The sequence below is a fragment of the Chiloscyllium plagiosum genome, unplaced genomic scaffold (assembly GCF_037043375.1).
Source record: "Chiloscyllium plagiosum isolate Xiang-an unplaced genomic scaffold, Cpla_swu_hap1 HiC_scaffold_7, whole genome shotgun sequence".
NCBI lineage: Eukaryota > Metazoa > Chordata > Chondrichthyes > Orectolobiformes > Hemiscylliidae > Chiloscyllium > Chiloscyllium plagiosum.
Genome location: NW_028270145.1, coordinates 35,427,607 through 35,449,747, shown reverse-complemented (window position 1 = coordinate 35,449,747; position 22,141 = coordinate 35,427,607). Strand labels below are relative to the sequence as shown.

General features: G+C 40.9%; 1 protein-coding gene across 1 annotated transcript in view; it reads left to right on the top strand.

Moving 5' to 3' along the window:
• Positions 1 to 22,141, top strand: part of LOC122551443 (uncharacterized) — a 144,201-nt gene that overhangs the window by 7,142 nt on the left and 114,918 nt on the right. Inside the window, exon 3 of the mRNA XM_087988612.1 lies at positions 21,647 to 21,692. The gene's annotated coding sequence lies outside the window, so the exon portion shown is untranslated. The remainder of the gene's footprint in view (positions 1 to 21,646; positions 21,693 to 22,141) is intronic.

The window sequence follows — 22,141 nt, the reverse complement described above, 5'->3', positions numbered from 1 at the left end:
CCCTATAAAAATTAAATGCCAATTTAGTCCTTGACCCTTCTACTGTCTAAATTCAGACAGATGTGAAGAAGAGCATAGAAAGTTACCAAATGCATTTTTTTCTCTTTATGTCAATGGGGAAAATGGATCTGGGATCAGAAACTGGGAAGGAAGACTTGTTTTGCATTTTTGTATTTGCTTGATTTCATGGCTTCACTTACTCAGATACCTAGTTTGTGTGTTCATACTTTTTTAGAAACCTGGGGAGACCAAACATTTTGAATTTTAGAACACCACATAATAATCCTCAGATATGTAATAGCAGCAAGACACAGATACCCTTTCCAAGCAACTTTTTATTACTGTTGCGCACACTTTTGTAAAGAAATACTAATAACAAAAATGGCAGTGCAAATAGTTTAGAAGCTATACATATTGAAGAACATGTACTCATGTAAGTATTTATATATCTTTAAGTTTTGTATTAACTTCAATAACCATATATACCACAATTTATAAATCCAGATTAATTGTTCTGTTTGCATGTATTTAATATGTTAATATGTTTTCTTAAATTAAGTTCACAATACTATTATTTTAAAAGCAATATCCCTTAGGTCAGATGGCATTTATCAGGGCTAAACACCACTAGAGATTGAGAGGCTTTGTGAGTCTCCAGTCTGAATAAAAGTCTGAAAATCAAGCTAATATGTTGTCAAGGCAGTACAAAGGAACTCAGTTTTCTTACTTAGACAGATGACATTTATCATCTATAAAAGTATTAGCTATATTCTTGATGAAGTTTGAGAACCACAAAAGAAAACCATTTTATTTTCACTGGCTTATGATAGGGCATTGGGAATTTGAGGGTTAAAGATCCCCTCTTAAAGTGACTCACTGCAGCTTCAATTGTGTGCCTGTCCTCTGACAGAGTGAGACTGGAAATCACAGTGGGGGCATGGCTGCTATCTCCAAACTGCAAAATGGTCTGGAGCCATGTATGTGGATTTTACTTTCAGCCCCAGGCAAAGGTGTTTGTTCTCCCTGGACAAGACTGGTAGCCTTGGTCATAACCTTATTAACTGCCTCCTGTTCCCATTGTCATCCTACCCTTACCTATTAACAAGGGCATATGAAGACCAACAATAAGAACAAAGCAAAATCTGACTGTCTAAACCCTTATCCATTAACATACGATTGTGAAAAATATGATAACCAGTTCCTGCAAACCATTCGCTATTTGTGACAGGAAGTCAGCAATCACCGGGCATTGTAAAATTGTAATTACCTATCTTAAACAATGTAATAGCAATCAGCCATGTCACTTGTAGACTTCTGTATTACTCATACCCAAATACAATATAAAATACACTGCTTGCGTGTGTAGAGCAGAGATTCATCGAGGGGTGCCACCACACGAAGGCTATGAGACTCCTTTCTTGTCACCCAGAATTCCTCACCAGTTACCCAGAAATAAAGCATCGACTTTTGAACTAAAATTTGTGTTGTCTGGAGTTGTGAGTCAAACTTTCACATTCTAATAGACCAATTATATCAACAGCGATCCCAGGCCACATAGTGCTGGGATCTGAGTTCAGAAAGTGCTAGTGAAGTCCTGCTAAACCATTTCTGCTTGTGTAGTCTAAATAGTTAGAATCTCTACCGTGCAGAAAGAGGCCATTCAGCTCATTAAATCTGCACCAACCCTCTGATGAACATACTCAGCCCCTACCCCTGAATTTACCACAGCTAATCCACCTAGCCTACACATCCCTGGACACTATAGGCAATTTAGCATGACCCATCCACCTGACTTCCACATCTTTGGGCTGTGGGAGGAAATCAGAGCACTTGGCAGAAACTCATACAGACATGGAGAATATGCCAACTCCACTTAGTCACCCAAGGCTGGCATTGAACCCAGGACCCTGTGAGGAAGAAATACTAACCACTGAGCCACCAAATATACATCAGTTTGCACTTTATGGTGTCCAATCTTCATCTATCAAAAGCATCTTGAATCCAACCATTATGTTTATATAAAATTGATGCTTTCCAAGTTAGTACTATAATGTTCCACGACATGAAGATGCCAGTATTAGATGCCAGTAGAAGAAGGAAGTTGTATTTCATGCTCTTTGGGCCATCTGTGTGTTAAAATTTCAAACTACACTAACTTGGGAAGATAGTCCCAAGGGCAGCTCACCACTACCTTCTCAAGGGGAACTAGGGATGACCCAGGCAGCAATTCCTACATCCCATGAGTGAATTTAAAAAAGTCAGAAGGGAAGTTTTTGTGTCTTGTTTTGATGGTAACATTTCAAGTTACTAACATTGTACTGAGTGAGTGAAATATTGCAAATAAATCACATAGATTTCCACCTCTGATAGTCAAGACAAAATCGGTCTCTTGTTCACATTTAAAACTTTGATTTTTTTTCTCCATAGTTCTGTTTCTTGCAATTTGATATTGGCATTTCCATCCAAAGATTTACGAAGAACGTTTTGGTGTAGGCCTATGACAATTTTTGAGCTACTCCTGTGTATGGCTTTCCCTACCCTGTGTATGGCTTTAACCTTTCTTGTCATTCAATCTTTGTTAATTTAACACATTATTCAGATAGTAGTGGAAACAAACCTGCTTCACAGTGACATATCAGTGCTAGCACATGCTCCCTTCTTAATTTACATTAGCAGAAAGAGAAAAAATACTATCCCCTCCCCTAAAACTTTTCCAAGTAGCTGTTAACTCCGAGAAGTGGCATTCTAGTAGCATGTCAGGATGAGCAAATGGAGACTGGGACCCTGTTGCAGTAATTCTCAAGTAGATGTATGTAATGTTGGATTCTATATATGAATCTATTATAAAGAAAAAATTGTGTCTAGCTTCATACTTCATCAACTGGCTTGGGACTGAAGTAACTCTGTACTCGGTACTCTAGGTTTGATCTAACCAATGTTCAATGCATGTCCAGCATTCCTGCTTCCTTTTTGATTCTAACCCTCTAGAAAGAAAGCTGTGTGCTTGGTTTGCTTTTTGTCTCCTTGCAAACCTGCGGTGTAACTTTTGGTAATTGATATAGTTGCACTCAGAGATCCCTTGTTCCTCTACCCTCCCTAGACTTGTACCTTGCTACTATTAAGTGATCTACCAATGAATAAGTGACTCCCTGTTCTTCCTACTAAAATATACTACCTCACATTTATGTGTTGAAATTAATATGCTAATTATATATCTATTCTGCAAATTTATTAGTGATCCTTCATTTTTTTGCTGTCCCCTTAAATGTTGGTTCCTCAATGTTGTGCCATGCACAAATTGATAAATTGTTTTAATTCCAAAATTCCAATCATATAGTCAGTTTGTGTACGTAACGTAAATATGCAGGTTGTGAACAGGAACAGTCCTAGCACTGATCATTTTGGAACATCACTTCCTAACTACTACCAGTCTTAAAAGTGATCACTTACTCCAACTCCATTTTTTTTGTCTTAAAATCAATTAGCAATCCATTCAGGCACACTTTGTCTGACTCCACAGTTGTTGATCTGTTCATTAGTCTATTACAGGCACTTACCAATGCATTTTTGAAAATCCAGACAACTAACATTTCCTGCATTAGCATTGTCTACTCTCTGTTACCTCCTCAAAACTGAATAAGGTTGGTCATCCAAGATTTCCCTCTTGAAAGCCATGCTAATTATCTATTGTTGTATTTCTTGTTTCCAGATATACTTCCATTCTCCCCTTTAGCAAAGATTTCTTCATTGTATTCTATGACTAATGTGAAGTTGACCAGTCTATAATTCTCCTGATATGATCTATTCTTTCTTAAATTAAGGAATTACATTAGATATCTGCTAGTTCTCTGTGACACTATATCTTTTTCTAACAAATTATTACGAATGAGAAACAATGCCTTTGTTATCTCTTTCCTATATTCTTTTAAATGTATGGATGCAATCCATCTCAAGTTATCCTCCTTCTGATTACATCATTTATTTGATTCATTGCTTTAAAAAATAATTAAATGCACTTATCACATTGCTCATCTCATCATTCATGTCAAGTCTACAGATGTAATTTTCCCACACCTTGAGAAACGTGGGAAGATTCAGTGAGGGCAAAAAAATGTGTTGACATGGAGAAAATCTTGTTTGATTTTCCCCTTGTAAATAGGACCTGAGCTATTTGTTCACCATGCAAGCTTGATGCTGAAAGAGCACACATCAAATAAATCCTGCAGGATAATGGCACCCTTGATTGGACCATTTCTCCACACACATCGCACAAATTCTAGGAAGGCCCTAAAGCAGTCACTCTTGGACCTCAAAATTGCCGAGTCTACCTCGTATTACCCTAGAAGATATAAACAAATAATGTGTTCTATGAATTTCAGTGCCAGTGTAATATGAGGTATGAAGGCTGTATGTCACAAAAATGGTGGATCGTGTCAAATAGCATGTCCTTTCAATTGTTTGCAATAAAGAAGAAACTGCCTAACTGACAAACATGCGCTTGCAAAACTCACAAGTGACTAATGTTATTTGTGAATCCTGAATTGGACAGCATTTGCTGGATAATCCTGAACGTGTGAGGAATTACACAGCCAACCAATTTAGGATTGCCAGTTGGACTCACAGTGTGACACACTTGTGTGCTCTAGAAACTACATGATTTAACACACAGGGCCCTACTCTTTGCAGACTGAAAGAACATGTAAACACACTACACTTGTTTCAACTCAACAACATGGTGACAGCTATCTGTTAGTTCAGGGCAATGCCTTGACCAATCGGATTCAACCTGCTTGTTTTAAAATTTAACAAAGCCTGGCTGCTAACTGTCAATTATCATGACAGCGGATTCATTCTTCTTGAGAATACCTCTACCAATCGGAGTCCACTTGCCAACAAGCAGTGCTCTCATGCAGAATAAATGCTGGTTTTTCCCTTGAATTGGTATTTTTGAAAAATATTCTGATGGATTAGAGATGAAATGTTTTGATAAAATGTGTGTTTTTCAGCAATATTCAGGTCTGTGCTAACAAAGGACTAAATACAAGATGATTATTCATCCAAAAGTAAATTGCTTACTCCCACTCAGCTTTCAATTCAAAGCATTGCAATAAAAAGACACCTGATGGTAATTTTTGTTAGCAATAATGTAGTGTCACTGTCTCCAATTCAATCTGTTTCAAGATCTTCCATAACATGTCTTCTCTCTGATAACCACCGGATCCAGTCAAATGCCTTTTGCCCCAATATTGTACAACTAATAAACAAAAGTTTTCTTTTCATAAACACAAAATGTTCCAATGGATTTTTAGTTTCTCTCCTTCGTCAGTTGGGAGTAGCCACACATTAGTCTTATATTTGTGAATTAAAAAAAAATAGTAATGGCATTGCAAGTTGGGCCAGCATTTCTTGCTCAGTCTTGGTTGCCCTTGGGGAGTTCTTGATGAGCTGCTATCTTGAGCCACTGCAGTCCATGTGCTGTAGATAGACCCACAATGCCATTAAAGAGGGAAATCCAGGATTTTGTTCTAGGAACACTGAAGGAATGGCGATATATTTCCAAGTCAGGATGGTGAGTGTTTAGAGAGGACTTTGCAAATGATGGTATTCCCATGTATCTGCTTCCCTTTTCCTTCTAGTTGACAGTGGTTGTGGATGTGGAAAGTGCTATGTGAGAAGCCATGGTGAATTTTTATAGTGCATCTTGCAGATAGTACACAGTGGTAGAAGGAGTGAATCTTTATGGATGTAGTGTCAAAAAATGGGTTACTTTAACCTGGATGGTGTTAAGTTTCTTAAGTGTTGCTGGCACTGCAATCTTCCAAGCAAAAAAGGGGCTATTCTTTCATATTCCAGACTTGTGCTTTTTAGATGGTGGACAAGCTTTGGGGAATCAAGAGGTGAGCTCTTCACTGCAAGATTCCTTGACTCTGACCTGCTCTCATAGCCACTGCATTTATGTGTCCAGCCCAGTTTAGTTTCTGGTCAGTGGTAACCCCCAAGATATTGATAGTGGGAGATTCAGTGATGGTAATGCCACTGAGTATCAAAGGATACCGGCATCTCCAAATCATGAGTATCAAAGGATAATGGTTAGATGCTCTCTTATTGGAGATGGCCATTGCCTGGAACTTGTGTGACGCAAATATACTTAATATTATTCACCCAAGATCAGTTATTGTCCAGATTTAGCTGCATTTGGGCATGGACTGCTTTAGTACCTCCTTTTCCGAGGTAGACCTCAGAATCAAGAATAACTTGCTTCTACTCCAGTTTGGGGGATTCCAAGGGGGCTGATAAGTCCAATGTAAGATCTGTAGATGTTGTCACATGCAAGGCAAATAGTTCTTGCAGGTTTGTGCAAATGGCTTATTTGGACGTTTGTGTACCCACACCAGTGCCTTGACTTTATCAGTTTGTGTTCCTGATGAAGTCTGTCAATGTTCTCAGTGGCTTTTTAAATGATGTTATGATCCCAATTTATGTTAAACATTTGCCAAAAAAGCAATGGGAATAAACCAGTGGGCAAAATTTCACTGTAGCAAACAAACTAAGATCAACAAAGCTCAAACATCAATTCACTTGTAACTGATACTAATAAAGAAAAAGGAAGCTTTGAATGAATTAACTAATACAACTGAAATATATCTTATGATACCAATTGTTATGATCCACATGTCTGACAGGTATCTAGTATTACAGGAAAAGTATACCAGTCACTCCCAGTTCTCCAGTGAGTTCTCTGATCCCCACACACGATGTCAGAACTTTCAATGTTCTCAGCAAATCATAACTATTTAACTTGTGTTTTTCCAAATATGATCGCCACAAGCAAGATACACCTGGACGACTCTCCATCCTTAAATCTTCAAGTCTCCTGTCTGTTTTGATCTCTTTCTTTTGAACAGAAACCAAACTGTCACTAACATTTGGCTAGTAGCACAAAATAGTTCATTCCGTTTGCCACTGCACCGACCTCTTGCCTCTGGATTTCAAACAACTGCTGTCTTTTATCTGTGAGTGAAACAGTGTCAAATTGGCACCCAAGTCTTACATGGATTTCTGTTTGAATTTCTCTCCCCATAGCAAGTTGATCTCAAAGGCATTTCCTTGAGCTGAGGTGTTCATCCCAAATTCTCTGGCTTAGTGAGTCAAAGGAATCGTACATTTGAAGTTAAAACTATCTTGTAAATGTCATCGTTCATGACAATAACCCCTTCTCCATTTTAGACAGCCACAGTTCAGGGACCCCAAGAGTTGACAGTAACACTTGGTATTGTCAGTGATACTTTGAGGATTTTCGTTGACCTCCAGGGAGTCTCCTTCTATATTTGAGAAATGCTCCTGCATCTGGAGTTGGGTATCTGGGATACTTTTCTTATTCCATGAAATGGTAATAATAATGCAAAGCATTCAGATTGCACTGTTAACATCTAAATAGTACAAAAGGACAATGTTCGCACTGCTGTCAATCGGACTAGTAACATAAACAGAGTGACTTGGCCTGGGTAGGAAACAGCGTAATTATTTTCGACAGGAATGAGATGGATGCAAAGCTCCACCTACTTCAGTTGTTATTCTATCCGAATTATATATGTACTTTTTAATGACGAGCCCTTTATTAAATAAAGTGGTCGCTTGGTGTGGTGTTAAAATGGTTAAGTCCTGAAGATCACAAACCATTGTGGGAAGGATTTTGGTGAAGGTCTTTCATTTTAGATTGCACGAGATACAGAGACTGTAAACTGCAGTTAATCTAGTTACACTTCATCAAGTCATGAGTAGGTGTGCGAGGTTTCGACATGATATAAACATTTGCTCAACAAGTGAGTCAATGTTTAAGATGCTGCACTGTGCCTTTGAATTTGATGGACAGCTCATTGTTCAAAAGCCTTTTGGTCTGAGATATCTGTCATGTCCTCAGTACCTATTATCCTGTGGCAAACATCTGCTTTCTGTGTTCGAGATGCTCAATCAGTAATCCATGCAGAGAACTGTTGGTTTTAAGTTGGTCATAGAGTCAGTGAAAACATTCTAGCAAGTGTTCTTATAAATTCAGAAACGTTGTGGTTTTCACCATATATGTAAGTTAACAGTATGTTAAACATTTGTGTTGCTCACTCTATTTCATTTTTCATGATTACATGTAAGCATAAATCTTGTAACCATCTTTAAGCAATAAGTTACAGCCTGTTTAATGCCTAAGAAATGTCTAGGGGTAAAGAAGAATTGAACACTGAGCTGAAGGAGCCATTAGGAGGATAAGCAAAGGATTGGCCAATCCTTAAGATTGAAAAAGGACGAAGTGTAGCTGTGACGTATTCAGTGAAAAATTCCAGATTAGACAACTAAAAACATGGCAACTGATGGTGAAGTGCAGGAAAGGGGTAAATCAGCAAAGAGAGAGAGTCGAGGAAAGTTCCTTGTGAGGAGAGAGCACAGAGTGAGCTGCATTTGGACTGGTATGAATAGAACCAAGTGAGGCTAGTTCCCTGAGCTGAACCAGACAATGTTGGGAAAGGCACTGAAACGGATTTGTGATCAACTACGTCAAAGGCTGCAGAGATGTCTAAGAAGGAAAACATGCCATTTACAGCCAAACAACATGCTGGGCAGAACCTTATAATGATCTCAGCAACATAGGCTATGATGAGATATGAGAAGTCCAGTAAGGCCCATCTTGACATTCAGATTATCTTGCTCCATCTTTCATGCTTTTCACAAGTGGGGTGATGAAAGCAATGCTGAGCAGAAGCAACTTGCCAATTGGCAAGCACTAAAGATCATTAAGGTCCTCATTAACAGGCCGACTTGCTTATTAATATTCAGATTCTGATCTTACCAGACTTTTCCAAATTAGCAATTGGTAAAATCCAACATGGAATTCAGAGCATACGGTGTGACCTGCCCTGACAGCCTTGGATGCACCAGTTCCCTCAGTCACTGCTGCAGACATCAGATTGGCCTTCTTGAGAATGAACCCACAGAAAGTAACTGGCCCAGATGGAGTCCCTGACTGTGCACTCAGATCCTGTACGTACCAACTGACAGGAGAATTCGCTGACATCTTTAATGTCTCCTTACTACAATCTTAAATCCCCACTTCCTTCAAGCAGACCACCACCATCCGGTAGCAAAAACAAATCATGCAGCGTGCCTCAATGACTACCACCCAGTGGCTCCGACTTCCATAATAATGAAGTGCTCTGAGAGGCTAGTCATGGATCATGTCAACTCCCAGTCTGCCTTGATCCCTTGCAATTCACCTATCATCTGAGCAGGTCCACGGCCATCTCCCTGGCCCCACTTTCATCCCTGGAACATCTGGATAACAAGCATACCTACATCAGGCTCCTACTCATTGCCTACAACTCTGCCTCTACAGTGGTGCCTCGGAATTCGACTTTAATTCATTCCAGGAGGCTGTTCCGATTGCAAAATGTTTAAATTCCGAAACTATTTTCCCCATAAAAAATAATGGAAAGTGAATTAATCCGTTTCTGGACCCAAAAAAGAACATTTTCAAGATACTTTTAACTGCAAATACACATGGTTAAGGTAAAATAAGTTGAGTAAATGACCTAAATATCAAGTAATAATAATAAAAACAAGAAATAAATGTACTAACATGAAAATAACTTCATTTACCTTCGTGAGGAGTGCTAACGGTGCATGTGGAAGCTAGAGAGGAGGAAGGAGGGAGATGGTTTACTGCTTCACTGCTCTTCTTGGGTGCCATGGTGAATGCACAAGGGTGATAATTTTAAAAAAAGCACAAATCAAGGTCAAAACACGAGGTAAACTAGTGATGGACACATAAGAAATGCTTTCACGACTACTTCCCGGGACGAACTGAACAAACAATGTGCGACCTGAACGGTACATGGTGTTCGGATTCTGAAAATGTGTTCGGATTTTAAGGCAAACTTTTCTCAAAATAATTGTTCGGATTCCAATTTGTTTGAACAATAGGGCGTTCGGATTCCGGGGTCAGCACAGTACTTTGAATCAATTTAATTTCCAAACTCCGAGACCTAGATTTCTGCTCAGCCCTCTGCAACTGGATTCTCAGAGGGGAGTTGGAAGGGAGACAGGTCGGCAGATGTAGGCATATCCCTGCAGCCTGGGGCTGTATGAAACCTGTGAGGTTTAAGGGATGGGCATCTCGGAAAAAGATAGTGATAAAAATGATAAAATCAGACCAGGTGAAAGCCAGTCAGCCTTTGAGACTTCAATATGATCATGGCTAATCATCCAATGTTCCTACTTTCTCCACATATTCTTACATCGTTTTATCCCTATGAATTGTACCTATCTCCTTTTTATTAACATTTAATGGTTTACAATGATGCTTGGGGTCTCAGCAGTACACTCAAGCTGAAGTTAGAAGTCGCTGACAGAGAACACTCATTGTCATTTAGATTAGATTACTTACAGCATGGAAACAGGCCCTTCGGCCCAACAAGTCCACACCGACCCTCCGAAGAGCAACCCACCCAGACCCAGTCCCCTACATTTACCCTTTCACCTAAAACCACGGGCAATTTAGCATGGCCAATTCACTTAACCTGCAAATTTTTGGACTGTGGGAGGAAACCGGAGCACCCGGAGGAAACCCACGCAGACACGGGGAGAATGTGCAAACTCCACACAGACAGTTGCCTGAGGTGGGAATTGAACCCGGGTCTCTGGCGCTGTGAGGCAGCAGTTCTAACCACTGTGCCACCGTGCCGCCCTTAATATGAAGAACATGGAATGTGTACAATGGGGAATAAAATGGCTGTGAATGCACTCGGAATGGGCCTAGTGAGTTTTTTTGGCGTAGTCCTACCAAATTCGTCTCATTAATTACCTACCATGCTCCTATGGCTTCTCTCATGTCAGATTTCCACTCATCTTAACATGTGCCATTCCCAGAACAACCCGCCATTCAGTGGATATCTGCTGAAATACCAGCATCCCTTGCATCTTTAAAAGCCCCCAGACACCTAGACAAGCACTGGCACTCCAAAGATGTCCTGCTTGATCAGAGAAATAGTCGGAATATGTCAGAGAAGGGAAAGATGGCACTGCGATTCTCGAGAGGAATCAGAAGATCCTGGTAAACAGGGTAGTCCAGAGGAGGCGTGTCCTCTTTCTAGAAGATTGGTAGTGGAGGCCACACCACCAGACCCCACCAGCTAGGTCTTTCATTGTCATGCAGGTTGGTGCCACCCCCAGGATATGGAGATAATGGCCAGTAGGTCATGGACCTTCTCTGCTCCACTCGGGTAAGTGCAATGTGCTTCTCGCTGCCATCTCACACACATTCTACTTCCACTATTAACCCCGCATCACAGCAAGGCTCATGCTGATCCATTCTCACATGCAACACTTTCCCTCACTCACTTTTATTCTCCCTCCCAGCCTCCCATAACACTAAACCTGCATGACCTCTATGCTGCCTCCTCAGTCCTTTAGAACACCTCACAAGCTTTCCTCCATATGCATCAGGACTCATAGCAATGCTGCCACTGTTATCCCACTCATTTGCTCAATCTAGGAAATAACAGCTCATAATGAGGCAGAGACACCTCATACGAGTGAAGTGGTGCCCGACATCTGTGTCCTCACCTGCTACAAGAACTGGATCCCAATCTTCACAGGAGAAGACCAGGCCTACTCCTGCAGAGATGAGGAAGCATCCGAGTCCTGCCAGCTGAGTACGCACCACTCCTCGTTGCAACTCTCACTATAACCTGGTGTCACTGTCAATCATTGCACACCTTCCAATCGCTGGCCTTGATACTGCCTCTCCCTTTATCTTACAGTTTCCACTGGCGTCCCCATGACCTCTGTAGAGAAACGCTTAGAAAGCCTGTCTTCAATCTCTGATGATGAGAGGCTCAAAGTCTCAGAGGAAGCATCGACATGGCTGCCTCCTGCAGCTTCTGATAATGGCACACTGTGGGAACAATAGGCACAGAGATTGTGGGTACAGAGCCTGATGAGCCCCTCAATGTGACAGCTCAGCAGCCAGGCCAGGAAGAAAGGCTCCAGACATTGGAAGTTGGAGCACTGCTGGAGACTAGTCACCTGCTCTGTCCCAGGCAGGAGAGGGACCCTGTGCTGTCAGCACTGGGGATTCACACACTCTCTCACACACACACACACACACACACACATACATACACACACACACACACACACACAAACACCATGATTCCCATTGCCCAGAAGTTGCAGCAATGTGGTGTATCCATCAACTGGCTGCCTATCTCCGCAGACAGGTTGGAGGCTGCTGTGGGACAGCCATATCCAGCATCCCCAGGTCTGCAGGAGAGGTTTACAGACCTGCACTCCATTGACCCAGCCACTGGGCCTCAGGATTGAAGACATGGAGAGGGGGGGATAGGGGGAGAACCCAATCCAGATGCTCCCCTTATCACTAGGAGACAGGGCAGTGACAGGACGTATCCATCCAGAGAAGGGAACACACACTCTTTGAAATCTCCTCTCAGGACACCCCAGAGGTGGATGGGCCTTCCACCTCTATTCTGCCTGACCTCTCTCTGACCCTTGGAAATTCAAACTGAGGAGGGTCAACTTGTATCTGACAAGACAATCGTTGACCTGTCTGTTCTGTCAAACACAAACACTCCCAGTGTTTCCCACCAAACTTCCAGGGCCAAGAGGTTCCACTGCTCAACAGGTTCCCTGCACCCATTGCTGCTGAACAATGTCCTACATGAGATTTAGTGGAAGGGAAAGAAGAAGAAAAAGTAAATGTACTGAGGGCACCTTGGTGCCACGGGCGACAAAGACTTGTCCATGCCTATTACTTTCCGCATAAATGTTCCTGATGTTAACTGTCATGTGTTTGTGAACCTCTCTGTGTAATGCATGTTGGGAAACACTTCTGAAAACTTGACGAAAATAACACTTAGCCAGAAAAGTGGGAAAATTCAACGCATGAAGCAAGGTGCAGTTTCCACCATCAAACAGGAACAGTAGTGCCTGTGATTCAAAGTGACAGCAAACCAATTTCCTAATTCGGGACAAAAATCTGCAGATGCTGCAATCCGAAGCAGATAAACAGGAGGCTGGAATAACGCAGCAAGCCAGGCAGGATCAGGAAATGGAGAAGTTAATGTTTGGGCTATACCTGAAATATTGACTTCTCTCCCTCCTGATGTTGCCTGGCTTGCTGTGTTCTTTCAGCCTCTTGCTTGTCTAACCAATTTCATAAAGTTGGTGTATTCCATCATGCTTGTTGAGGTAAAGCCAACCTTTCCAGGTATTTCCTGTCTGTAATACCTAGATAGCTCTTCCATGATTTGGCACAGATAGCTGTGCATTTGGGGGCTGTCCGAATGAATAATGCTTCAATTCTGTGGTTACCAACCTTTTCACATTCATGTCATCATTGTCAGCTTCAAATCACAGGGCCAATGATCCTCAGAGGAAGTCCTATTATCTCCCTGTGTAAAGCTCCATTTAAACTCAGCAAGTTTTACAAAGTACATTTAAAAGCACAGAAACTGCGTGCTCAAGTTGTGGAAGTGACTCCCAAATGAAATGGTATGCAGAATCACACAGCTGTGTGAGCACTCAACTGTTCCCAGCAGTATGTCAGTATTTGCTGAAATTTGAAAACTGTTCTTTTAACACCTCATCAGATCCTCTAATAGCTTCACATCCCTTTTGTCATGATATTGCTAGAATGAGCCTTTTATAATTAGGTGGGTGTCCTTCCCACACGGCTGCCAATTGACACCTTTAAATGGGCAAGTAATAGAGATATTTTATCATTCATGTGGGATTTGTGGGCTTTGCCAGCATTTATTGGCCATCCATAATTTCCCTTGAGAGGGTCCTTGAGCTGTATGGAGGGAGCTTCAGGATTTTGACCCAACAACGGTGAGGGAATGGTGATATATTTCCGTATCAAGATGGTGAGTGGCTTGGAAGGGAACTTGTAGGTGGTGGTGTTCCCAAATATGTGCTGCCCTTGTCCTTCCAGATGGTAGTGATCGTAAGTCTGGAAGGTGCCGTCCAAGAAGCTTTGGTGAAAATCTGCAGCCCATCTTGCATTTAGTACATCCTACTGCTACTGAGCATCAGTGATGGAAGGGGTAAATACTTGTGTTTGTGGTGTCAATCAAGGGGGCTGCTTTGTCCCAGATGGTGTCAAGTTTCTTGAGTAATGTTGGAGCTGCACTCATCCAGGCAAGTGGACAACATATCATCACACTCCGGACTTATGCCTTGTAGATGGTGGACAGGTTGCAGTATTCGCTGCAGTATTCCCAGCCTCTGACCTGGTCTTGAATCTATTGTATTTATATGGTGAGTCCAGTTAAGTTTCTGATCAATGATAACCCCCAGGTTGTTGATAGTGGGGGCCTTGATATTGAATGTCATTGAATGTCCAGGGACAATAGTTAAATGCTCTCTCAGTGCAGATGATTATTGCCTGGGACTTGAGTGGCACAAATGTTACTTACCACTTGTCAGTGTTGTGCCTCACTATTAATGAGATAAATTGTGCATTAACAAGGTGTTTAACAAGCAAAAATCCCCTTCAACTGACAATACAATGCTGCCTGATGAGAAATTTGCCACACAGCTTCTCAAAAGCTTAAAGATATTTTCCCAATATCAAGATTGGCTTCACCGGACTTCTTGTCTGATTCTGTCACAAATCCCACTTTAACCTGAACCCCTTAAGGTTCTGTCCTTTGTCAGAAGCTATGGGGAAAATATACATTCTGGAAAATCCCCTAAAGATCTCACATGTTTCAATAAAGTCTCCTCTCATTCTTCTAAACTCCAATAAGTACAATCCCAAACTACTCAACCTCTCTAAATAAAATCCTTCCAAACTCGGGATCAACCTAGTAAACCTTTTCTGGACTGCCTCTAATGCCAGTATATCTTTCCTTTGATAAGGGGCCCAAAACTATTCCCAATATTCCAGCGGTAGTCTGTCTAGGGCCTTGTATAAAATATAGTACATGGAACAGTATAGCACAGAAATAGGGCCTTCAGCCCATCATGCCTGTGCCCACCATGATGCCATTCTAAAGTAATCCCATCTGCCTGCACCATCAAATCCAAGATTTAATGCAGGAAACTGTGAAGTGATTGAACTTAGATGGAAAAATACAGACAGATGCTGAGAGAATATAATGGATGTATATTTGCACAAGTCATTGAAACTTACAGGGCAGGTTAGGAGAACATCTAATACAGCATGCTTTAGAGACAGGCATGGAGAAATTAAGTCAGTTATGTTAAACTTGTATAGGATATTTCTGTTGTATTCTGGGCACCATGCTTTAGAAATCTGTGAAAGCATTTAAGAGAGTACAGTAAAGATTCATGAAAATGGTCCCACTGAAAAGAACATCAGTTATGTAAATAGATTGGAGACATCAGGCTATTTATCTTAGAGAAGAGAGTGTTGAGAAGAAATTTTTTGGAGGTATTCAAAATGATTAGGGGTCTGGACATTGTAGAGTAGAAAAAAATTATTGTGAACCAGAAGGGGCAGATTTCAAACAATTAATAAAAGAAGCAATGGTGACTTGAGATTAAATCTTTTCACACAATGCTTAGTGTTTGGAATATACTGCCTGCAAATGTGGTGGAGACAGGTTCAATCTAGACATTCAGTAGGAAATTAGATTATTATAGCTTGAATTTACATTTGGTTTATTGTGCCATGTGTACCGAGATACAGTGAAAAGTATTGTTTTGCATGCCCTACCAGCAGATCAGACCATTCAATGTGCATCAGTGTAGCAGAACAGAATGCAGAATACAGTGTTACAGCTGCACAGAAGGTGCAGGGAGGGAGATCAGAATTAACATTGAGAAGTCAGTTCAAAATTCTGATAACAACGGTGAAGAAGCTATTCTTGAATCTGATCATATGTTTACTCAAACTTTGGTGATAGCGATCACAATTCTGTTATGTTTACTTTAGTGATAGAAAGGGATAGGTGTATACCACTGGGCAAGAGCTGGGGGAAAGGCGATTACGATGCGATTAAGCAAGATTTAGGAAGCATAGGATGGGGAAGGAAACTGCAGGGGATAGGCATATTAGAAATGTGGAGCTTATTCAAGGAAAAGCTACTGTGTGTCCTAGATACGTATGTACCTGTCAGGCAGGGAGGAAGCTGTAGAGCGCGGGAGCCATGGTTTACGAAGGAAGTGGAATCTCTGGCAAGAGGAAGAAGAAGACTTATGTTAGGATGAGATGTGAAGGCTCAGTTAGGGCGTTTGAAGGTTACAAGGTAGCCAGGAAAGACCTAAAGAGAGAGCTCAGAAGAGCCAGGAGGAGACATGAGAAGTTGTTGGTGGATAGGATCAGGGTAAGCTCTAAGGCTTTCTATAGGTATTTAAGGAATAAAAGAATTACAAGAGTAAGATTAGGGCTGAAAATGTGCTGCTGGAAAAGCGCAGCAGGTCAGGCAGCATCCAAGGAACAGGAGAATCGACGTTTCGGGCATAAGCCCTCACTTTTTCCTCGAAGAGTAAGATTAGGTCCAATCAAGGATAGTAATGGGAAGTTGTGTGTGGAGTCAGAGGAGATAGGAAAATCACTAAATGAATATTTTTCAACAGTATTCACTCCAGAAAATGAAAATGTCGAGGGGAATACTGAGATACAGGCTTCTAGACTAGGTGTGATTGAGGTTCATAAGGAAGAGGTATTAGGAATCCTGCAGAGTGTGAAAATAGATAAGTCCCCTGAGCCGGTTGGGATTTATCCTAGGATCCTCTGGGAAGCCAGGGAGGAGATTGCCGAGCCTTTGGCATTGACCTTTAAATCATCATTGCCTACAGGAATAGTGCCAGAAGACTGGAGGATATCAAATGTGCTTCCCCTATTCAAGAAGGGGATAGAGACAATCCTGGTAATTATAGACCAGTAAGCCTTACTTCAGTTGTTGGTAAAGTATTGGAAAAGGTTATAAGAGATAGGATTTATAATCATCTAGAAAAGAATAATTTGATTAGGGATAGTCAGCCTCACAAACCTTATTGAGTTCTTTGAAAGGTGACCAAACAGGTAGATAAGAGTAAACCGGTTGATGTGGTGTATATGGATTTCAGCAAGGCGTTCGATAAGGTTCCCCACAGTAGATATTGTACAAAATGCGGAGGAATGGGATTGTGGGAGATATAGCAGTTTGGATCAGAAATTGGCTTGCTGAAAGAAGACAGAGGGTGGTGGTTGATGGGAAATGTTCATCCTGGAGTCCAGTTATCAGTGGTGTACTGCAAGGGTCGGTGTTGGGTCCACTGCTGTTCGTCATTTTTATGAATGACCTGGATGAGGGCATAGAAGGATTGGTTAGTAAATATGCAGACGACACTAAGGTCAATGGAGTTGTGGATAGTGACAAAGGATGTTGTAGGTTACAGAGAGACATAGATAAGCTGCAGAGCTGGGCTGGGAGGTGGCAAATGGAGTTTAATGCGGACAAGTGTGGAGGTGATTCACTTTGGTCAGAGTAACCAGAATGCAAAGTACTGGGCTAATGGTAAGATTCTTAGTAGTGTAGATGAGCAGAGAGATAGCGGTGTCCAGGTACACAGATCCTTGAAAGTTGCCACCCAAGTTGACAGGGTTGTTAAGAAGGCATACAGTGTTTTAGCTTTTATTAATAGAGGGATCAATTTCTAGAACCATGAGGTTATGCTACAGCTGTACAAAACTCTGGTCCGGCCGCACTTGGAGTATTGTGTACAGTTCTGGTCACCGCATTATAAGAAGGATGTGGAAGCTATGGAAAGGGTGCAGAGGAGATTTATTAGGATGTTGCCTGGTATGGAGGGAAGGTCTTATGAGGAAAGGCTGAGGAACTTGAGGCTGTTTTCGTTGGAGAGAAGAAGTTTGAGAGGTGACTTAATAGAGACAAGATAATCAGAGGGTTAGATAGAGTGGATAGGGAGAGCCTTTTTCCAAGAATGGTGACGGCAAGCACGAGGGGGCATAGCTTTAAATTGAGGGGTTTTAGATATAGGACAGATGTCAGAGATAGTTTCTTTACTCAGAGAGTAGTAAGGGTATGGAATGCTTTGCCTGCAACGGTAGTAGATTCGCCAACTTTAAGTACATTTAAGTCGTCGTTGGACAAGCATATGGACGTATATGGAATAGTGTAGGTGGGATGGGCTTCAGATTGGTATGACAGGTCGGCGCAACATCGAGGGCTAAAAGGCCTGTACTGCGCTGTAATGTTCTATGTTCTATGTTCTAAACCTTTACATTGTCTGCCGGATGGAATAGGGTGGAAGATAGTATAGGAGAAAGTGAGGTCTGCAGATGCTGGAGATCAAAGTTGAAACTTTATTGCTGGAACAGCACAGCAGGTCAGGCAGCATCCAGGGAACAGGAGATTCGACGTTTCGGGCACAGGCCCTTCTTCAGGAAGATAGTATAACCAGGATAGGAGGATTTTTGATTATGATGGCTGCTTTCCTGAGGAAGCGGGATGTATAGATGGAGTCAATGATTTACTTGATGGATGGCTATATTCACGATACTCTGTAGTTTCTTGCAGTCTTTGGAAAATTGCCATACCACACTGTGATGCATCCAGATAGGATGCTTTCTATTTTGCACCTCTAAAAATTGATAAGAATGTTTGTGGGCATGTTGAATTTTCTTAGCCTCCTGAGGGAGTAGAGATGTTGTTAAGTTTGTTTAACCATCGCAATGAAGTGAGTGGAGCAGAACAGATTGTTGGTGATCATCACTCCCAGGAATGTGACACTCTCAATCATCTCTACCTCTGCACCATTGATGCAGACAGGGCAGGCCTCCACTCTGCTTCTTGAAGTCAATGACTAGCTCCTTCATTTTGCTGAGGTTGATGGAGAGATTGCTGTCTTTACACCGTGTCGCTCAGCACTCAGTCTCTTTCCTGTACTCTGTCTTTTGTATTCTATGTGTATCATCTGAAAAATAAGTGGATGGGATTACAGGGAGAAAGTAAGTTTCTCTTATGGATAGGCCAAGTTGTCTCTGTCTGTAATTCTGTTAATTACCAGAGTAGTATAAGAAATGGTAGGCTTCCTGAAAACTGACGAGATGAACGTCTCATCGGCTTTCTAGAAAAACACTGTGACCCTTTCACTTCAACAAGGTTCTGCCCATATAGTAACATTTGCAATTTGTGCAATTGAATGGCAGATTTCTTGAGTCTGGAGAGCTTTGGAACATTTGGATAAATTCCCTCATCTGTTTCTATTACTGCTCTAGAGCGTCAATCATCAAATCCTGGAAATTTGTGTGCCTGAAGCTCCCTTATTTTCATTATCGCCATTTTATTTTATTTAAATTGCATCCATTAAGATCTTCCTGGTTTCCTGAGCATTTTGCTATTTAGTCCTCTTCCTCGACTGTGATAATGAAAACAGGGTACTTTGTGAACGTAACAGCTGTTTCATTATTATTTATTGTCATCTGACTTGTATTTAGATTCTTAATGGGGTCATATTCCCTTTTATCATAGTCTTGTTTATAATATATCTATGAAACATTTTACTCTTGGATCTGATACCTTTGCAAGTTTTTTCTTTCTTAGATTTGCTTTTTGTATGCCTTATTACTTGCCTTTGTGTCTCTATGTTGATTTATATAGCTTTGAGTGCTTTGAATTCCCATATCAATGAACTTTAGTATATCTCCCTTTTTATAACAAAGAATTTGTATTTATAATGCATCTTCAAAATATTAAAAGGTCTCAAAGCATTTCACAGGGACGTTATAAAGCAAAGATTTGACACCAAACCACATAACACAGTACAAGGGCAAATGGTTTTATCAAATACAGAAGGAATTAATAAAGGAAGGAAGAGAGGCAGAAAGATTTAGGGTGGGCATTCCTGAGCTGAGGGCCGACATGGTTGAAAATATAATCACTGATGGAAGAACAATTAAAATAGGATTTACAAATGTTCCAGAATTAGATGATCATAAACACCTTTGAAAGTTGTGAGGCAGGAGGAAATTGTAGAAATAGAGAGGGTAAAGACTGGAAGGAATTTTTTTGTAGGATATGTGTGTTACAGGCTGGACCAGCATTTAATGCCTGTCCCCAGTTACCTGAGAAAGTATGATGAACAGCTTCTTGAACCAACACAGTCCACGTGCTGTAGATAGCCCCACAATGCTGTTAGGGCATCATTTTAAAAACAATGATAAGAATCTTCAAAACAAAAGACATTGCTTAATGGGAGCACAGGTGTGATGGGTGAATGGAGATTTTGGCAGCAAAATTTAGGATATTCGGAAGTTTATGAAAGCTGATCACCAATGCGTGGGGATAATCCAGTCTGCAGGTAGCAAAGGTTTTCAATGATAGCTTAGCTGAGGCGGGAGCGACTAGGTTGTCTTATTGATGGTGCTGATATGTGGTCAGAGCTCACCTTGGGTAAAATATAGCATTGAGGTTGCACATTGCCTGGTCCAGCCTCAGACATCTGCAAGGGATATAGGTAAGAGATTTTTACTGGTCCCTGGTGGCAGGAAAGGTGAAGGGATCTCAGTGCATTTGATTTCTCCTTTCCAGTGCTATCCCATTTCCAATCAGGTTCGTTTAACCCCTTTTTGATAGTACTAGCAAACCACCCACAAGAACATTTTCCCTGGTGCTGCCGAGTTGCAACCCATCCATCTGTCTGGATTCTACCTCATTTAGAATCATCCCAAAGTCGTCATCACTTATTTTAAAAATTTATACTAAGCATTATGTTGTTACTTAACCATGATTAACTACACAAGTTTACCTTTGTGGGATTACTAACAGAAATAAAATGCCTCAGTTGCATTTGTCACTGTTTAGCAAGGTCTTTAACGACTGACAAAGATTTACCCAGTACAATCAGCAAGTTATCTCCAGCAAACCAAACCATGATTTTACAGCTGGGAGAAAGGTTCTATGTTCTGAGCTATGGAGATGTGAAATATGGTTTAATTTATCATTGTTATGGGAGCATTATACCCATTTACGTCACTCAATATCATGTTCTGTAAAGATCAAACTGCTATGCACATACAGCTTAGCCTCAGCCTCTGATACTCAGAATGCTTTGAATAATTCCTGCACACCCAGGATTTGTGTAATCTATCTGATGTGTAAGTACTTGAAAATCAAACATAGTTTGAGCCATGAACCTTTTTGTCATCTGAAATTATTTCCATGTTTGTCCTAACTTCTAACAATGTTCTAATATGTTTCATGGCTTGCTATGATAGGCAAGATTTTCAGTGCACTGTGATACTGAAATTAGTTGCTATCAGATCTATGTGTGGATCTTTGGTCCTCCTGATCAGCATTTCCCTTGTGAAACCTTCCAAGGGCAGGATTGTATTCATGTTCTTTATAGCTCCATTCATTTTGATTTGCTTAATAGGTATTAAAAAATTATTTTACGGCTACCAGGATAAAAATTAATATAACTTGGCTTTACACTGATAATGCTAGTGGAGAGCATTTAAATGACAAAAAAAGATAATCGTTTTCATTAACGAGAATAAAAAATGCTGAAATTGAAATATGTTACTGGCAAACAGCCAGTTGTCTATAGTGCATTGGAATAGCATGATCTTAATCGAAAAATCATCCTTTTTGTCCTTTTCTTTCAGGGAACTTCCTCTGCTAGCAAGTCAAGGGTCTGGTCTGCCAAAGCTCGTATGTATAACAGCATGCATTATAAGGACCATTATTATTACACTGCATGACAGATATTTAATATAGGAACAAATCTGGCTGACATTTAGAGCTTCCTCTGTGGGGTTATTTCTCTGATTTTATTTGTCCTGATACTGACAGCGGGCGTTCATATTTACAGAGAAATCAATATTAATTCAAAATTTTTCTCTATTTGGCAACCGGTTCTTTTCATTGCTGTCCCATTTATTCCTCTTGGGAGAGAAATGGACTTCAAACTCCCCCATGGCTTCCATTGCCAAAGCTGCTTGTTGGTTCAAGAATTGAAATGTACTGTCTGTCTCCAGTGGAATGACCGACCAAGGTTTGGGTTCATTGTTTTGTCTATTAATTCAGAATGAGAAAAGGCTATCATACACATTGATCCAAAGATTGATTGAACACCCACATACCAAAGATTACCTCCCTCA